The sequence below is a fragment of the Gymnoscopelus braueri genome, assembly GCF_963280865.1.
Source record: "Gymnoscopelus braueri genome assembly, chromosome: 10".
In the NCBI taxonomy this organism is placed as follows: domain Eukaryota; kingdom Metazoa; phylum Chordata; class Actinopteri; order Myctophiformes; family Myctophidae; genus Gymnoscopelus; species Gymnoscopelus braueri.
Window position 1 is genome coordinate 48,293,679 of NC_137611.1, and position 21,739 is coordinate 48,315,417.

Consider the following 21,739-nt stretch of genomic DNA (forward strand, 5'->3'; position numbering starts at 1 on the left):
GAGAGAGAGAGAGAGAGAGAGAGAGAGAGAGAGAGAGAGAGAGAGAGAGAGGGAGAGAGAGAGACACACACACACACACACACACACACACACACACACACACACACACGCGCACGCACGCACGCGCACACACACACACACACACACACACACACACACACACACACACACACACACACACACACACACACACACACACACACACACACACACACACACACACACACAGAGAGAGAGAGAGAGAGAGAGAGAGAGAGAGAGAGAGAGAGAGAGAGAGAGAGAGAGAGAGAGAGAGTACATTATATAATAGTGTTCCTTACATTCATGTCGGAGTTCACCTGAACTGTTTCTCTTGTTAGTGGCGATGAGGAGATGTAACAGCTTCCCATTGGGCGGTTCTGTCATGTGTCACAACCAATCATGTGACGCGACCTCACTGTCAGTTCAACTCCAGAGTGTAAAAGATTTAACGTTTTGACATCATGCTTTATGCATGCAACACACACACACACACACACACACACACACACACACACACACACACACACACACACACACACACACACACACACACACACACACACACACACACACACACACACACACACACACACACACACACACACAAATGATTCAACTCACTGTCCTTTCGGTATGAGCACGTCTGTGAGCTTGTAAATCTGCTATTTTCACTAATGTTTTAATAGGTAGTGTAAAAGGGATTGAATTTTTGGGGTTTTGTTACATTTAGGGCTAACTATCAGCTCAGTGGCCTTGTGGTTAGAGCGTTCGCTCTGAGATTGGGAGGTTGGGGTTTGATTCCCCGGTCGGGTCATACCAAAGACTATAGAAATGGGACCCAATGCTTGGCAATCAAGGGTTGGATTGGGGATAAGTCCCTGTAACATACTAGTGTCATGTCCAGGTGGTGTACTTGTTGGGGATGGGAATATCATCGTTACGACCGTTTATCGCGATAAAACAACGCTCACAATAATCATAATCTCTGTACCTGGACCGTTTTTTTCGTCTACACCAAATATTTTCACCAATTTGGAGAATAGATTTCCAAATGCTCGCAGCCCATGCATAATGGCTTCAATGTGTTTTTACATTACTTACTTACTTACTTACTTACTTACTTACTATTCCATGTACCGCAAATAGCTGTCTTTTTAAGTATATTTGGGAAGCAAAATATTGTTTTCAAATGAATAATAAATGCTATTTTTAAACAATTAACACACATACTGATACTAGCCTCTCAAAGCATTGTGTGCCTCTTTGAAGCATGCTTTGCATCGTTAATGTTTGTATCATCAACAATGACTGCATACTCCCACCGCATCACATCATCAATGGGGTTTCCAAGCTAATAGAAACTACAGCGCTTCTCCTCCTGGAAAGTTAGCATGCTGAAATAGAAACCATTCTTTGTGTATTAATAAAACCAAATAAAAGATACAATAAAATAAAAACCTGACGGGTTTCTGAACTGTCCACAGCCTTCCTCTGAGACACAGAGTGAGTAGACATGTGGGGTGTCATCTCATAATGAGCATTGGTGAGGACCAATTATATGAAGATAGGTTGACAATGGTTGTAGAGCTCCTTTAAGAATCGTAATAGTCTATAAGAAATCCTGTTTAAATTCTGTGCCCGGTGAACACAGCAGTAATGACTCAATCCGGTGGAGATTCATTTCTACAAACCAGGAGCAACTTAAGTATTCTTCAGAAATATGTGTGGATTCTGTGGAATGTCTCAACTTTCATATCACCCTGTGGGAAGGTATGCCTATTTCGACTCAACATTCATTTGGATCTGAAACTATATTATTGCTGTGGGGTGGAAAACATGCATGACCAAAACCATTATTATTTTGTAACTGGAAAAAATAACCTGTGTTCCAATAATGGCTATAATGTAGTTATTATGTAGTCACAAGCTCTTGTAGATGTGCTATTTTCTCTACTTTTACACATTATCAGGGCATTAATTTGCAGGGGGTAAAAAATTATGAAATGGTAGAAATATGGACATAATGTTTTTTTTCAAAATATTTGAACGCCTTCTTAACTATTATGACACATATAATGCATATTATGTTCTTTTACGTTTTCTCCATGTACTGTATCATCCATCACAATAACAGAAGTGCGATCGACTTTCAGAAACAAGGAAACCAGATTTAATTGACGTGACGGCATCATAACAGAGCTCATATCTCCAGATGTCACCAGTGTCTTCAAAATAATTGTTTTACAAAATGGTATGAGATCTCACAGGGTTCTTTGTCGCCGCAATCGATACCAAATCGACACACTTTTGAACTGTAAAGAGGCGATAACTCGACACATTCCAGCCTATGTACATAGAGGTCATACAGAGGTTGTGATCCACTCCTGAAAAGCTTGTATGGATCCAACGAGCAAACAACCATTATGTACACACACACACACACACACACACACACACACACACACACACACACACACACACACACACACACACACACACACACACACACACACACACACACACACCCACACACACACACACACACACACACACACACACACACACACACACACACACACACACACACTATAATTGAAACCAGAAAAAGAGAAGTTGTCAAACATGGGTTTTAAGAGGTCAATGCAGTGTTGAAGTTTCATCTGAAGAGCAAACAGACAGGCTTTATGACCCAGCGCAGCAGGGCTACTCTTATCTTAAACAAATATTGTACATTACAAAGGGAGGAGAGGGCTAGAAATTATTGATAAGCTCATTCCCACTGCTATATATCGTTGCTCTATATTTCAACTTTCTATGTTTTGTATTAATTAATGCACTTGATGTCGTATAAGAGTGTACAAGCTCACAACACGTGTCATTGCTACACGTTGTGAGCTTGTAGCTCTGCTTTTCCACTATTAAATTAATTTCACTTTCATTGAACCAATGAAAAGTATTAACAACAGCTTGTGACTAAATAATAACTACAATTCATTATTTTTATTTTTATTTCTGAAAAGTTGCGGTTTAATACCGAGGTTTCCATCCGACAGTGACGATATATATAAGTAACTGTACTTCCTCACAATAAACATCACAGAAACGTAAGAAGCTTAGCTACTATTAGCTAATATTGTACATTAAATAGGGAGGAGAGGACTAGAAATGATTGATTGATTGGTTCATTCACATTCAGACATATACCAGTAGCTGGTATCAGAGTACTTTTTTCCACGGCTGGTAAACATGCCAACTAAACAGCATTGTGACATGTTGATAAATGTGACTATTAACTGGTTCTGTGGACCAACGGCTGAAAAAAAATAATGTGATTGTTTTCTCCCAGAGTATTGACCCACACAGCTGGGTTCTAATGAGAGGGAGGGGGGGGCACACTGGTGAATGCAAAAAGTATACTGGCTATGCGGCACCGCTTGCCTAGCGGTTATGGCACACACCTCATATAGGCTCTAATGCAGCCTGGCAGCGAGTCGTGGGATGGAGTCCTGAGTCCAACGACCTTTGCTGCATGTCACTCCCCGTCGCACTACCAGTTTCCTGTCTATCTCCACTGTGTACTATCAACAAAGGCAGAATAGCCCAACATATATACTTTTTTTTATACAATAATAACAATAATAACCCCAAAAATTATAATAACAACAATATTACTATCTGGTGTGTCCCAACCATAACATGTCAACTCCGTCCGTCCTTAAAACAATTCTATTAGCGTTAATAGCAACTTACTAACTCACTATGACTGTGCCGTGGAATGAAAAAAACGTAACATTTTGTCAACTCCGTCAGACTCCGTCAGACTCCGTCAGATGTCAACTCCGTCAGATCTGCCATCTTATGGGTTAAAAAAAACTGTGGGAGGTTGGCCCATTACATGGCTTAATAGTCAACCCTTTGATTTAAAAAAATATATTTTCCTGGCATAATTGAAGAATAAAACAAATAATAAAAATACAGGTTTTGTCCCGATTCTCAAGAATGGGTGATATACACAAAAGAAATGGTGACGCTTTTATTGGATTTTTATGTTTTGTAAAATAATCAATGAATTTGATTAGTTTGATTAATGGTTACCATACTGGCTCAGGAGCACACCGTGTGTGGGAGGTTTGAATCCCACCCCCATGGCCTAATGCATATCTAACTGGGGGTTCTTGAAATTAAAAAGGTTGAGAATCACTGAACTAAGCTTTAAAGCAACCCCAATCTACACTGTAAAATCCTCAGTGTTAATTTAACACTGAGATCGCTTATGGGTCTCAGTGTTACAGATCCACAAGGGTCCATGTGGACCCCAAGTGGTCCACGGATCCGACATGGAGAATGTATCTTAAATTCATTTTGATGCCGAGACAGTTCTAAGGCTGATGCCAAGCTAACCGTAATTGGCCACCTATTGAAACACGCAACCGACACAAAACCGGACAAATTACAGATACTAGCATGATAATTATAAGTTATAATGGCAAAAAGCTCACTTTGTGAGTCGTTCCCTGAGAGGAACTTCCTAAGTAAAAGTGCCAAGTTGTGCATATAGTGTAGGACTTTTATATTTAGCCTACTGTTACTTACTTGCACTCAAGTATAACTTATTTTTTACTACATACACATTACATTCACCCACTCACACACACACATTCACACACGGATAGCAGAGGAAACCATGCAAGGCACCAACCTGCTCATCAGGAGCAGTTAGGGGTTCAGCGTCTTGCTCAAGGACACTCCCACACTAACTAACCCAGAGGGAGCTGGCGATCAAACCGGTAACCTTCTGATTATTCCCAAGCGTTCGCTCTACCGCCTGAGCCACTTGCCAGCCCTAGCTCGGTGTGTGTGTGTGTGTGTGTGTGTGTGTGTGTGTGTGTGTGTGTGTGTGTGTGTGTGTGTGTGTGTGTGTGTGTGTGTGTGTGTGTGTGAGAGGTAAGCAGGTGATCATTAGTTCCTAGCAGTAAATCCTCAGCTCTCTCTCTCTCTGACAACTCCTGCTTCTACAGAAGGACACAAACCTGCTCTGACGCAATTACACATACGCACACACACACACACACACACACACACACACACACACACACACACACACACACACACACACACACACACACACACACACACACAGAGTTTATTAATGAGTGGTGTGGACAGTCGTCAAGGAAATATGCGACCTTTGACCTCAGAGATCTGGGCTCTGCGCTAACATATACAGCCGTCAAGGCTGTCCGCACGAAGACAAGACTGGGAATGTAAATACACACACACACACACCCACACACACACACACACACACACACACACACACACACACACACACACACACACACACACACACACACACACACACACACACACAAACAAACATCTGTAGTGCTATACTTGTGAGGACGTCAACAATCTTTGGATGTCTGCTGTATCTATAAATCTGCAAATCTCCATATCTGTCTGACTTTGTCCCTTTTATGCCCATATATGGACATCGCTGATGGCATCAATATGATGTCATAGTACTGACTTCATAGACTGGCCTTCAAGTACTATGATAATGGGTACAACAGGTGCTCTGATGGGTGTTTCACACAACTGAGGGGTGTGCGTTCCCAACCGGCATGTGTGTAGATGGGATAATAAAGTTGGATTTATGTGGACAGACTGTTAGAAGGCAGAAACCACAGTGACGTGTAAGTGTGTGTATGCGTGTGCGTGCGCGTGTGCGTGCGTGCGTGTGTGTGTGTAACAACAGACTTCTCTTGATATGACCGCTGTTCAACCCGGACATTCAGCTACCACCACACGCATGCGCGCGCACACACACACACACACACACACACACACACACAGTATGACGTTTATTGCCGTCTTAAACACGGGTGTTGAAGTAGCAGAAGATAGAAGGGTACCGTCATGGCAACATATACTACCAAACATACGCTAAGACAGACATACAAACAGAAAGAAAGACAGACAGGCAGGGTGTGTTCCAGTACCTTGTGTTCCTCCCCTGCGTCTGTTGTTGTTGTTGTTGTTGTTGACACGCTGCTGGTGACGGGCGGTGACACAACCTGCAAGACAATAAGCGGGTGACATCAGTCAGTGGAGTGAATGGCAGCATGTTAATGTGTCCTTATTCACGAGTAAACACAGCATTTCTACACATCTAAGCCTCTCCAAACCCCATAAGACCTGAGGCCGATTCTACAAATGCCTTCTAAATCGGTAGTTCTCACACTTTCGAGATTTTCCTGAAATGTTCAAAAATAGCAGATATACAAGCTCGCAGCGCGGCGCGAAGTGACGCGCTGCGAGATTGTATATCTGCTATTTTTGAATAGCCACGCAAAAATCTAAAATGACACAAATGCTTTCCCGGTTTTAAAGGACAACTTTGTTTTTTTACAACAAGGGTTATTTTATTAGTTTGTAATGATAATAATTAAAAGATGAGTGTTAAAAAAAAATCACGTATTACTTGCTATCTTTTTTGAATGATTTCGTGATTTTTAACCGTGGGGGCGGGGGCCTTCGATCCATTGGTAAATAGTCATGAACGCAGCTTCCGATTTCCGTGAAACTTTGTACGCACATCCCCACTAGGCCAAGGAAGAAATGCCACCCTACATTTTTCATTTCAGCCTCATGGTGGCGCTGTAACAGGCATTCACGCTTTGGCCTATAATTGGCCTAATTTTTTAAATTTTGGCCTATAATTAGGCCAAAACGTGAATCTGTCTGTTACAGCGCCACCATGAGGCTGAAATAACCCTTGTTGTAAAAAAAAACCAAAGTTGTCCTTTAAAGGGTTAAACACACATCAAACTATTTATTATCATAGAAAGATTTACAGTTGTAATGAGAGGCTTCTTCAACATTCACACTACCTTATTATAAAAAAAAAGGAAGGAAAAAAAAGGAAGCTATTTAGTTTGCCTGGAGTAAAAGTAAAAGAAAGTGGAAATTCTTCAGTAAAGTAAAATAATACCTCGAAATTGTACTTAAGTACAGCACTTGAGTATATGTTCTTTGCTACTTTCCACCACTGACATTAATTGTCTGGTGACAATGTCTCTCTCCAGCCTCACAAAATGCTGAGTGTGCAAAAAATGTTCTCTTAATTTAGCAATGGGGATCTTACAGTGGCCACAATCTTTCAGTTTCCCGCAACCTCAAAATGCCAAAAGTTTTCAAGTCAGCTCAGCAAATGAAGACGCCGAGCACAGACGATGAACGCGGACGTGAGTTGCACATCTCCGACGTCTTAAAATATGTTTGACAAACAGCTTCTCTAAAGAACTACGGAAGGCACTGCTTTCACCTAGTTTATTTGTTTGTTTGAATGTGATTTCCTGGGTTCATCCTGGCTGAGATCCAATGCAGCAGCATTTCCATGACTCCGGGGTTTACAGTTTCCTCTCCAGGGCTGTCATGAACCTGACGAACCCACATGACGAGTTGACTCGCCCTAGACTTGACCAAAGATGCGTAATTTAAGAAGGTGGCCCAACCCACGCTTCGCCACTAGGGGCGAAATTGTACACGACTGGAGTTATTAACAAACATCTTCCTAGCAACGTACTGTTTGTCAGTGTCTGTTTGTCAACGTACTGTTTGTCACAATTATTTGAAAACTTTAGTTACTACAGTTACTTTGTCGATTTTGATTATTATTACAAAACATACATTAACCACTTCAGCCCTATTTCCATTTTGGCCATTTGAAAATATTGTTATATATTTGAAAACTTGAAATGGGACATTCTGCATAATGAGTACTTTTACTTTTGGTACTTAAATACATTTTGATGTCAATACTTTTGTACTTTTACTCAAGTACATTTTGAACCCCGGACTTTTACTTGTACCGGTAAACAGAGTATTTCTATATTGCAGTATTGATACTTTTACTTGAAAATGTGAGTTTTTTTTCCACCATTGCTGTTTGTGATGATCAGGGGTCATCGCCATGCTGGCTTGTGGTGGACTTTTTTTTCTTTTCTTCAAAATTCTATTTGAGCCATATTGGACATAGAACATGGGTAGACACATACATAAAGAGATAGCCCTAAATGACCATTACAGGTCTGTAACTCTGAGAGTGTACTAATGGAACCAAATGGACCTGTACACTCAGTTCCTTCAAAATAAAACGTTTGAGAATAACTGTACCAGTGGTCTCCTAATATGCCATACAAGTCATAGCAAATCAGTGTCATACATATTCTGAAGAAAACCTGGAGACTAACACTCAGTAATTGGGTCTTATGATCAAAATAATATAATGGTGTGTAAAAACAAAATCTAAAATGTGCCTCTTCTTTTTTGTCTGTGGTTGTCAGAGGTCTAAATGAGTGCATGGTCAAACTGTGAAACAGTCAGTGGTGGACAAAGTACTCAACTCCAGTACTTGAGTCAAAGTATAGATACTCCAGGTCAAATATTACAAAGTTGATCCTGTCAAATTTGAACTTGAGTACTGGAGTATGTGCTTTAAAAATAAATACTAAAAAGTACAAATTACAAAATAACAGATCTACAAGCTCAAAACATTGCAATGCAATGCGTTGTGAGCTTGTAGATCAGCTATTTTCAGTATTTGAAATACGGCTTAAGTGGTTATTTCGTAATGTACTTTCTTCCTTCCTGGAAATGTAGAGTATAAAGTACAAGTATAAAAAAGAAATATTCAAGTAAAGTAGAGATACAGAAAAATGTACTCAAGTACAGTACTCAGGTAAATGTGTACTAGACTTCTTTACTGTTCTTTACAGTTGCACATTTTATGAGCTGATGAACAAACACACTCGGTGACAAGCCAGGCATCGTTACCGCGGCAACCAATGCAGATAAGTCCACGGTGTCTGCATACACAAATGCGAGCTGATCGCTTGCAAATAACAGCGAGGATGGTCGTTTGAGAAACAAATCCGATTTGCCTGCGGTAGGCAAATCGGATACTAAAATGTTTGAAAATAGCTGATTTACAAGCTCACAACACGTCGCATCGCTTGTGAGCTTGTAGATAGGCTATTTTCAAATAGCCTAGGTATAAAATAGGACTAAAGTGGTTAAAGTATGTTTTATAATGTAATAATTTATATCTGCAAAGTAACTAGTAACTAAAGTTTTCAAATCATTGTAGTGGAGTAAAAGTACAATATTTGCCTCTGAGTCTCCATGTAGTGGAGTAGAAGTAAAAGTATAGAAAATTGGAAATACTCCAGTAAAGTAAAAGTACCTCAAAATTGTACTTAAGTACTTGAGTAAATGTACTTAGTTACTTTACACCACTGATGAGTGGTCAGATGGGTGGCACGCGAACACTTACAAGATTTTCAAATGGGCCCTGATCCAGAAAAGGTTGAGAACCACTGATTTAGAAGACAATAGACACTTTTCTCCACAGTAAACATTTGAGAATTCTGCACAGAAAATGTGCAGCGACTCGATTTTCTGTCCAGTATTCACGTCTTCACTGGGCGTACGTATTCAAAGTATTAGTGACCCCCCAGCAGACTTATGCACAAAGTGCACGGCGGGATTCATTTTACACAACTCCAGGTATGGAATGTCATGCTAAAAATTGCTACGGGGAACAGATCGATCGTCCACTGAAACCCAAAGCAGCCACTGCCCACATTATCTCCAGATTATCAAGTTAATATGTGATATGTGATATCTAATATCTAACGTATGAAAGATGTTCTGCGCTTCCAGAAAATCTGTGGGCACAGTGCAGTTACGATGACACTTCACCTTGGGTTTGACATTAAAGCTGCCCAAGGACAGACAGGCAGTGGTAGACAAAATATTATACTCAAGCATTCAAAAGTACAAATTACGAAGTACATTTTCATTTTAATATCAACGCATTGCTGTGTGAAAAAAAACTAAAACGAGAAAAGAAGAAAATAGACGTGAGCTTGTAGATCGGCCATTTTCACTATATAATTTATAGGGTGAAAACACAAAAAAAAACAATTAAATATGGATATAATAGATCTCTGCCCGAAAGCAACAACATACAAGAAAACAAACATGCAGCATATGAATGAGGCGCAGCAACAGTAACAATTTTCAATGCCGCTTTCCAGTATAGACAGTTCTAATGCTAACGTGCAACGTGTGTTGGTATGCGACACACGGATACCAACACAATACTGGGCGACTTAAACGGCTACTCGCGGGTTGTGGTCTGAAAAGTTAAACAAGGTAAAGGGCAATAATGTGTCAGGTTGTCACTGAGCCAAAGTGGCTTTGAGAGTCCTTCACGAGAGGAAGTAAGAACTTGGCACTGCGCCAAGTTGTATGCAACACTGACAAACATTTATCTCACAGCCTGGGGGAACAACTGCTCTGTGAGAGCACGACGGCAGTGGTCTGGGGACCTCCAGGGGTACTTAAAGGGGTTCCAGGGGGTATCCAGCGAAACGACAGGTAACTCTGAGAGTGTACAATTTGAACAAAATGGAGACGTAGGGCACTATATTCCGCACCAAAGTTGCTAAAGCCACTAATATCGGATTTAGGACTAGGCAAGGGGCGTTTCCCCGCAAAAGTTGCTATTCTGGGACACCTGCCTTACCCGCAAACACCTGTGCTACCCGTTACACTATGCATAGGTGTGGCTTGGGCGCTACAATGATAAAACCAATCACCGTGCCAGATGTCATTAAGAGAAGACTGCGCTAGCCATTATCCCCAATCCAATCTTGCGCTCTCCTATCTCCCTGTCTGCAGTGTTGCCTGGTCTGATTATTATAAGCCACATTGGGCTTCTTTAAATAGACTATCATCTTATATAAACACAATTGACACAAGGAATTGACACTCTCCCTTCTGCTGATTATAGGAAAATTAGAATCAGTGAGATTTGTTTACAATAATATCCTAGTAGAGAGAGGTGCCGCACTGGCCGTCTCCAGGAATCCATTGCAGGTTGCAGCCTGTGCGCTCTACAAACCAAGTTGGCACTGTGGTTGGTTTTAGAGTCCGCTCTGCGCTTTCCCAAAGGTGTGTGGGCAGAATAGCAATTTTGGGGATACAGCAACAACACGCCCACGACCACACCTCCACCCGCAAATAACAGAGTCGGCGTAATGGAGAGCGGGTATAGCAGGTGCAGAATAGCGTTTGGGGACAGTGCCAGCTCCATTATCCGTATTTCACAGGTAATGGGTAGAAATTCGCAGCTAATGGGACGCGAGTACGGGTATAGCTTGGCCCAGAATAGAGCGGGTAAGGTCCATTGCCTTATGCCTAGTTAAACTGTGGCGGTCTCTGAAGTTTTTTTTCTCAGAACTTATGCATCTCCGGATGTGCTGACTCTCTGAACTATAGTTATGAAAGCCTGTCCGAACCGGAAGAGAGCTTGTAATGGCCGTCGCTCTTGCTCAATCTCCGTTGAGCACCTGGTTGGCTTTTTGGGCTTTCTCTGCAGCAAAACAATATATAAAAATATTAAATAAAAACAACTCACAAAAACAAAAGAGAGAGAGAGAGTGTCTAACAACGGTGAGGCTTCGTTGTGGCTCTATGACTTCATTACCTACACAAAATGCAGAAAGAATTCAAACACACTATTCACAGTGTGAACGAATTTTGGGGTATTGAGTTCCTCCGCCTACAGGCAGTATGCACAAGAAGTCCACTACTGAACAATGTAGTGGTTCTCAACGTAAGTAAGTAAGTACATTGTATTTATAAAGCACCTTTAGAAACAGTGTGCTGTACAGTGTGCTGTACAATGGAACACAATATACACAAAATGAACAAGTTACAAACAGTGTATTATAGTACAAAATAGCTAAATAATACAATACAACAAGGATAAAAAACAAAGCATTGATCTATGTGAGTCAGGTAAAACATCATGGGACAAAATGCTTACGAAACAAATGTGTTTTAAGCATGCTCTTAAAACCTTCAGACTCAGCATTTTTTAAAGCCAAGGGAAGGGCGTTCCCACAGTGAGGGAGCAACCACTGCAAAGGCCCGGTCACCCTTTGTTTTGAGATTGGACAGCTCATGTAGTACTTTATAAGTGGTTAACAGAATTTTTAAATCTATTCTGGACTTTTTGATTGGTAGCCAGTGAAGTGCGGCTAACACCGGAGTTATGGACTCTTATGGGTCTGCAACTATGGGAGTGTCAGTGTACAAATGGAAATCTGAGAGTGTACAAATGGAACCAAATCTGCAATCTAGTAAAGAAGGATCTGTCTCTTTAAGAAGAGTCGGGCTAGTGGAGCTCATCTCCTTCTGACATGTGAGATGGCAGCAAGTGTCAACAACTTTCAACTGGTTGAAATATGAGATGAATGTTCTTAACCACTTTCAAATGAGAAGTTGTTGGGCATGACTTTATCCTCTATTAAAATTGCCTAGTGTCGACAGTAACTTGTGAGGTGCACCGTTGCACCGATCCGCACCAAACTCGACACAAACACTATTATGGGGCCCGCCGTGACAACAGTCACCCTAGGGGCAACGTGTGGACCACAGGGGCCCTGTTACGGGGCCACATGTGCACCAATGCTGTACAATCCGGCACAAACACTGTTCAGGGGTCTGCCATGAGAATAGTCACACACACTAAACTAAATTGCACACACTACAGCAGTGTTACAGCAGTGTTTAACACTTCAAATGGTATAACTCTGTGACCATTGCTCTGATCAGTACAGAATAGGAGTAGATTTGAAAAATCGGAAAATCTATTTAGTGAAAATACTCCGACATTGTCAATATTGTTCAGAAATGAAGAATTCTTCATAAAGTTAAATGTTGTTTTATTTTTAAGGCGGGCAGTGTGAACATTGTCTAACATGACAAACAGTGTTGCACAAAAGTAGTGAAAATAACAGATCTACAAGTTCACAACTCATTTAGATTGTGACTGTGAGCCTCCTGTTTTATTTTTATTTGTGTTTAATTTATTTTTATTTTCTTCTCTTTTTATTTTTATTTTGTTATTTTGCTATCTGATTTTCACTATTTATACTACTATTACGACTACTACTACTACTACTACTACGACTACTACGACTACTACGACTACTACTACTACTACTACTACTACTACTACTACTACTACTACTAATAATAATAATAATAATAATAATAATGGTAATAATAATAATAATAATAATAATAATAAAGACACTGTTTAGGACATGCATGCAAGGTTTCCACGCAATGATTTGGGGGTCCTTGACGTGAAAAAGTTAGTCACTGATCTAAATGTGTCCATCTGGCATGCTGTCTCACTGCTCACGCTGTCTCACTCTCACACTGTCTCACTCACATAAGTCATACTGCAGAGGAAGTGACACGGCGAGGCCAAAAGCGCCACAGTGTTGTTTCCAATCCTGGGAATCTAAGCAACGCAATGCAGTTTATCACAGTGTGGATGCCATGGCGATGCACAACACACAAACACAGCACTGTGCTTCTCATTCCAACACAACAGCAGCTACATTCACCTTCTGTGTTCCACAGCGGTGGAAAGTACTTAGGTAAATTTACCCAAAGTTTGCAGGCGAGGCCCTGTTTTTGTACAAAATGCCACCAATCATGAACGCAGCATTCAATTGCCGTGATTCTTTGCACGCACACTCTCAGTGTGCTAAATAAGAATAACCCCCCATACTGTTTATAAACACACACACACACACACACACACACACACACACACACACACACACACACACCACACACAGAGAGAGAGAGAGAGAGAGAGAGAGAGAGAGAGAGAGAGAGAGAGAGAGAGAGAGAGAGAGAGAGAGAGAGAGAGAGATCTGAGTACTTCTTCCACCACTGCCATCAGGTATGGAAATAGAACATCCAGATGAGGTGACCATGTAAATGTCCTTATTCCAATGTGACTGTGATTTGACTCTCATCCTCCTGATGAAATGAAACGTCTGTTCATGCTATCTGACAGAGAGACAGACAGACAGACAGACAGACAGACAGACAGACAGACAGACAGACAGACAGACAGACAGAGAAGCCAGATATTTGCATGGATAGTAGTTGACATGGCGACCAGTGACAACATCATAGTGTACTGTGGTGATAAATAAACTAATTCATATACAAACAAGTGCCGAGTCCTTCCTCACATTAAATACACTGGTGATCTAGTAAACATGAATGACACGCAGTACTTAAACCAGTGGTTCTCAAAGTCGGGCGAGGGGTCCTTGAAGGGGTCCCCAACAAAATTAGTTAATATAGCATCATTAACCACTTTAACCCTATTTTATACTTCTGCTTTTTGGGGGGGTCATTTTTTTTACACTTTCTCAACACAACTATTTTCCTCTGTGGGTCCCTGGCAAAATATATTTTCAGATGGGGTCCGCGGCCAGATACAAATACATCAATATAGGGGTCGTTGACATGAAATGGTTTGAGAACCACTGACTTAACCATCTGTGCCTGTCTAGATCGATTGATCTAGAGATTGATCTAGAGAGATAGATAGATAGATAGATAGATAGATAGATAGATAGATAGATATATAGATAGATAGATAGATAGATAGATAGATAGATAGATAGATAGATAGATAGATAGATAGATAGATAGATAGATAGATATATAGATAGATAGATAGATAGATAGATAGATAGATAGATAGATAGATAGATAGATAGATAGATAGATAGATAGATAGATAGATAGATAGATAGATAGATAGCATCACATTTGCGTGTCGTGACTCAGGGTGAGACAGGAGGGATTATGCTTGTCTAAGTTGAAACATCTTTTGCATACTTCTATGAGAGTGCTCTGTCATTTGCATGGTTCAAATAGCTTTGTTTTTCAAACAACTTAAATGCAGTGCAGACGTTAACATTTATTTAAACTTTTTATTTTCAACTTGTTTGCTTTTATCACGGCAGGGGTTCTCAAAGTGGGGTCCAGGGACCCTCAGGGTTCCTTGAGGGGGTTTAAAAATGGACCCGTACAGGTCTGTAACTCTGAGAGTGTACAAATGGAACCAAATGGACCCTTAGGTTTCAAACCTTTGAAAACCATTGAGGTAAAAACCACTGAAAACACACATTGAATCACAGCAGCCATTTTTTCTCTCATAATTATCATACTACGGTCGAATACTCTCAATCCCATCTCAAAACATTTTATTCCAGGGACCCCCAAAAGCAAAGATTTGCAAAGGTTTGCATTAAAATGAAAATAGTAGATCTACAAGCTCATTGTGTGACGAGCTTGCATATCTGCTATTTTTGAATAGCCAAAGTATAAAATATGGATAAAGGGGTTAACATGATTGTGACGCTTTATTAACAAATTTTGCTGGGGACCCCCTGGTACCCCCCCAAGGACCCCTGGGGGTCCCCGGACCCCACTTTGAGAACCAATGCTCCACACAAATTGGGTGATCGTCACGATCACAACCTGGCAGGGAACAGGGAACATCTTCGCTCCTTTGTGTCTCTGGGAGATGGGTTCTCAAGGGAGAACGGAATGTCCCTGTGTGAGTGGTTCTCAAACTTTTTTCATGTCAAGGGCCTCCAAATTGATATGTATCTGGCTGCGGACCCCCATCTTAGGAATATTTTGTGTCAGGGACCCCCCATACAAGACGGTGTTAAGGTTTTTCCTAAAAATATTCCACATTTGTCACTGTTTTGTTTTCAAGATTCTTTTGTTGAAAAATAGCAGATCTGCAAGCTCACAACGCGTCGTATTGCGACACGTTGTGAGCTTGTAGATTGCTAATTTCAAATATCTGATGTCTATATAGGGGGTTAAGTGGTTAAACTTATAGATTGAGGCTATTATGTATATGTTATTGATGCTATATCAACAAACTCTGCATGGGGACCCACTGGGGACCACCCCAATTACCACTTTGAGAACCAGTCCTTTAGGCTCTATGCACAGCAGCCATATTGGAAAGAAATTGGGCCTCTTCCTAACTTCTTTCACAGGTTTTACAAATAATACTAATGAAGGCTCTGTTCCATTTAGTGTAGCACAGTAGTTCTCAAACCTAAGGACCCCCATAACACTCTACACTCTCAGAGTTACACACACCATGTGGGGCCATGTGGAACCCCCTCAAGGAACCATGAGGGTGCCTGGACCACACTTTGAGACCCACTAGTGTAGCAGAGTGTTTCCAGTGAGCCAACATGCACAATATCAGCACCCTGACCTCTGCTTGACCAGAATGGAACAGAGCCTGTGAAGAAAGAATGGCATTACACCTGTTTAGGAAGTAAGGAAAAGGCCCAAATGAAATGAATTCCAATATGGCTACTGTGCATAGAGTCTGCTCTACCATGCGGTAGATCTGCTATGTTTCGGTGTGTGACATCGCCACACAACCGAGCATAAAACAAGGAGAACTCTAACCCCAACCACCAAACCCCAACCACCAAACATAACCTCTAAATACCTAATTCTAACCGTAACCCCAACCGGAATCATTTTTTTTCTAATTATTTTTTACTTACATTTTTATCCCGCAATTTTGTAACCCTTTTTTTCACCCAGTGCCAATTTTCTAAGTGATCCTGGGCGCTACACTACCCCCACCATTTTTTCCCGTAATTCAGACTTTTTTCAACACAAATCTTCTCCTCTGGGGGAGAGATTGTGATACAGATAAATAGGAATTTAGGTGGCAACAACCTTGGAAAATTATTAATCATCTACATTCTCGGCTTGTAATGCCTGTTCAGATTGATTCGTAAGGCCTTGCTTAAGATGCCTTGTGGGTGGGGGTTATGCCTTGTGTGTGGGGGTGGGGGGGGATTCATTCATTACAAATGCAACTTGATTCAAGTTTAGTTTAAAAAATCACACCCAGTGTGAAGTGGGCGGTGTGGTCATCACAGTGGTCATCACAGTGATGGAAGCTCACTTAAAAAAAGTGTTTTTTTTGAAGAGCATAGTTATTTATAGGTTGTTGATTTCATCATGTGTCTCACTAGCTAATCACAGTGCTGAATAGAGTCAGCCAATAGAGTCAGCCAATCACAGTACAGCTAGGGGTGTACTAATGCTAGGGGTGTACTAATTATGAGCCAATCACAGTACATTTAAGGGTGTACTAATGAGGTGTCCCAACCCCACTTATAGAGGCGGCTACACCGCCCAAAAACAGGGGGGGGGGGGGTCCCTGTTTGAGTCTTTGTCAATATCATCCATACATGAGCATAGTGTTTTGGTTGTAGGCTTTGGTTGTTTTGGTTTGAAGTTCATCTTCAAATTTCTTCTGACCTTTTTGAATATTTCCCCTGACAAATAGCCCATATTACAATAAAAAAACCACTACTGAACACTTTATTGAAAGAGTTCAGTCAATCAAATCGAATAAAGACTGGAGGTTTGTGTCCATTGTGACAATGTGTGATTCTAGGCTTCGTTCCAGCGATGCTTACGGAACTCGACGCAAGTGCCTCCTGACCACATCACGGTTGTGCCTCCTGACCGCATCATGGTAGTGACAAAGATGACGGTAAAGCACACCCTCGAGTGGAAATAAAGATGGGATGATAATCTTTATTATGGTCTATCGCAATGAAAAAAGTGCTCACAAAAAAAGATATCGCGGATAATTTATCGTGAAATTATCCGTCACACACATGGAGTTGGCTAGAACCGCTTTTTTTTCGTCCACACCAAAACGCGTTGTGAGCTTGTGAATCTGCTATTTTTGACTAATAACCAAAGTGTCAAATTAAGACTTTAAAGCACAATTTGATTATTGTGATAACAACGTTAATCCCAATACGTTTTCGCCACAATCATCGAGACATCATTTCTTTCATCATTTCTGAACCTATCCCTGGTAAAGAACACGCACGCACACACACACACACACACACACACACACACACACACTCTTCTGTTGCATTGTCTGGAAGTTATTCTCTGCTCTTGTCATGTGTTGTTGTTGTTGGTAGTCATGGCTGCCAGTTCCCACCTGATGTTGTGTGGGAGTCCAGACTGCTCCAGGCCGTACTGAATAACTGCTAGCTTGCATATTGGTCTTCATTCTGGGACTCAAGTCTGGGATATACTGGACTGATTGTCTGAGAAAGATGACACAATCTCCCACTATGCAACAGCCCATGCTTCCTACATGGGCCTTTCCCCTTGGGCTCAAGCTTCTTCCAGGAGAAGGTGTCTGGATTGAATTTCCACAGATCATTGAAGGTCCAGCGGTACATTATGTACAACTCTCCATTGTAGGCAAAGGCTGAATGATGACTTCTGATGCGTTCTTCTGGAAGCTGTGGAGAAGGCGTGTTCAGCCAGCAGTTGGTCTCTGTGTCAAACACTCTGACCCGGTATGTCCAGTCCCCAGATACAAACATCTTTGTTCCGATGATGGTGGCACAGTGACCATATGATGGAGTGCCTCTGGTGTTAATAAGAGACCAAACCATTGTGGTGGTGTCCAACTTGTAGATGTCATTGTAGGAATATTGATAGCGTACGTCATAGCGTACGTGTCCTCCATAAATATACATGATCATCACAGAAACACAGGCTGTGTGTGCCTCCCTCCCTCTTGGAACAGTCCCAGAAATATTGGGTTTGAACCATCTGTTGGTGTCGACATCAAATACATAAAGGACGTTACAGTACTCCGATACAGTACTGTTGTCCTTACGCCCTCCCCAGATGTAGATGATATCCTCTATAAGGACAGCTGTGTGGCCGTGTCGTCCGGAGGGAACCTCAAAGGGACGTTTTCCTCTTCCAGTTGACACTGGGGCCAAATTCACCCAGCGCAAAGTCACTGTGTTGAAGACGTTCACACCAATCCGATCCTCAATGTTCATGTCGCACCTTCAAAGCAATACACCTTGTGCCCCACTGCTATAGCAACATCATAGTCTATATCATCGAGTCTATGTGCTGATACAGTGGCATTCTGGGAAACCGTTCCAACATTGGCTTTGGTCACCGTCCAGTGCAACATCTGTATCTGTCTGTCTGTCTGTCTGCCTTTCTGTCTGTCTGTCACCTTATAAAGGCTGATGTGATGTGAAATTATGACATCACTATTGTCAGTGGTGGAAAAAGTACTCAAATGTTTTACTTAAGTAAAAGTATCAATAGTGCAATGTAGAAGTACTCTGTTACAAGTAAAATAATTCAAAATGTACTTGAGTAAAAGTACAAAAGCATTGGCATAAAAATTTACTTAAAGTACCTAAAGTAAGAGTACAAAAATATTTGAAAATAGCAGATCTACAAGCTCACAACGCGTCGCATCGGCTATTTTCAAACAGCCCATGTATAAAATAGGGCTAAAGTGGTTAATGTATGTTTTATAATATCATAATTTATACCTGAAAAGTAACTACATTTTTCAAATAATTGTAGTGGAGTAAAAGTACAATATTTGCCTCTGAGATGTAGTGGAGTAGAAGTAAAAGTATTGGAAATTGGAAATATACTTAGTTACTTTCCATCACTGACTATTGTTATGTCAGTCATCTCCATATTTGGGCAAAGTTTCAGTCCGACCTCCATTGTATTGCAGTTAAAACGTACTAAAACAACGATTACACATGTAGAAAGGTAATGTGATTCTCCTTGGCCCACCGGCACCGTGCACGATATCTGTGGCGCAGATCAGTCCAGTGGTTAACCACTTAAACCCCAACATCCATATTGTGGGGAAAACTTTAGCAAAAAATAGCAGATAGACAAGCTCACAGCGCAGCGCATCACAACACATCACAACGCTTTGCTGGGGACCCTCTGGGACCCCTTCAAGGACTCCGGACCCCCCGGTTGTCAAAGGCACTTTGACAGCCATTGGTTTTGTTGGCTGATAGATAAAATGCTGAGAGAGGAGACAGTGTAGGAGAGACAGACAGACAGTAGGAAAGCTGAGAGGTAGACATTGTACAGTAGGATAGACACACAGTTGAGATAGTTTCAAATGAGCCCCCCGCCCCCCCCCCCCCATTATAACTTATTTTTTTACATGTACAGTGCATCAATGGTTCTCAACCTTTTCTGGATCAGGGCCCATTTAAAAGTCCACCCATCTGACCACTTAACACTGCCATGTTAATGTGTCAGATGGGTGGGCTGCGTGCCTTGTCAGAGCATGTTTATTTTAATGATCAATGGTGTTTTCTGCATGTGTGTGCATTTTTAAAACACTCACCATAGTGTGTAATCACAGATAGTGCAACTTCAGTGTGTGTGTGTGTGTGTGTGTGTGTGTGTGTGTGTGTGTGTGTGTGTGTGTGTGTGTGTGTGTGTGTTTGTGCGTGTGTTCGTGCGTGCGTGCGTTTGTGCGTGCGTGCGTGCGAGTGTGTGTGTGTGCGTGCGTGTGCGTGCGTGCGTGCGTCTGTGCACGTGGGTGTGTGTGTGTGTGTTTGTGTGTGTGTGATATGATATCACAGATAGTGTAACTTCAGTCACTTCGCACTTACAGGAAAGAGGAAGTGAGGAACGTTTTAAATTTCCTGTGGAAGTCGGCCGTCAAGTATTAATTACTTCAAACTCTGTCAAAGGTTGTTTTCTCGTCAATTTAGCTTGATGGCAGGAGATACTACTATAGACCAGTTGTAGTTCTCAAACATTTTCATGTCAAGGACCCCCAAATGAATGTATTTGGCCCAGGACCCCAACTGAAAACATTTTGCACCAAGGACCAAATATAGCAGATCTACAAGCTCACGTGTTGTGAGATTGTAGATCTGCTATTTTTGAATACCAAAAGCATATAAAACTAGAAAAAGTGCTCCTCGGAGCACAGGTCTCCGCCAGGTCAGGTAGGTTATTGTGGGCCAGCAATGTTCAGAATTTGCCAGTCAGGATGGAATATAAAAAATCGTACGGAACCATCTTGATCACTTGACTATAGAGATAATGTGTACTGATTTGCATGATGTTTGGACAACATTTGTAGGAGAAAAATCGGCCTCCTGGTGGCGCTATAATAGGGCAATGTTAAAAGGGTGGCGTTTGTTCTTCAACGTAGTGCGAATGTACGTGCAAAGTTCCACCGCAATCGGACGCTGCGTTCATGATTTGCGGCATTTTGTTCAAAACGGGCCACTCCTGCAAACTTTAGATGTCAATGTTAGCTAATCACGATGGAATATGAAAAATCAAACAGATCCATCTTGATCACATGACTATAGAGATCATGTGTACCGATTTGCGTGACATTTGGATCAAATCTGAAGGCTTAATCTCAAAATATGTATTTTACATAAGTCGGCCTCCTGGTGTCGCTATAAAAGGCTAATGTGAAAAATGCAGGGCAGATGTTTTTCCTTGGCCTCTAGGGAGTATGCGTGCAAAGTTTCACGCGGATCGGTGCAGTTACAGTTAAAAACGCAATTTGGCCTTTTATAGCGCCGAGAATACTCCACGAAAGACTATGACAGAATCCTTCTGAAAGAGACGTTGTTTGATGACCATTCTGCTCAGCCGACAGAAACAAGCACCACAACAACGGCACGAAAGACATTAAGAAAACTCTACAGCAAGGAAACGAGACTGTTCCTACATGCCGTGACGCTCAGTGACTATCTCAGGCACAAACGGATCCCAAAAGGACTGAGATTGGAAAAGAGCCCTATGATCGGTAAGGAAAATGACACTTTCTGCCAAAAATGGTGCGAGATTACCAACAAATGTTCCTTTGATTTAATGGCACTAACGATTGAAGAGCTAACAACTCAAC

The 21,739-nt window shown here is 41.5% G+C and overlaps 1 protein-coding gene across 1 annotated transcript in view; it reads right to left on the reverse strand.

The window, feature by feature from the left end:
- The window catches only part of basp1 (brain abundant, membrane attached signal protein 1), a 63,502-nt gene that overhangs the window by 31,254 nt on the left and 10,509 nt on the right, over positions 1 to 21,739 (reverse strand). Inside the window, exon 2 of the mRNA XM_080439133.1 lies at positions 6,024 to 6,098. The gene's annotated coding sequence lies outside the window, so the exon portion shown is untranslated. The remainder of the gene's footprint in view (positions 1 to 6,023; positions 6,099 to 21,739) is intronic.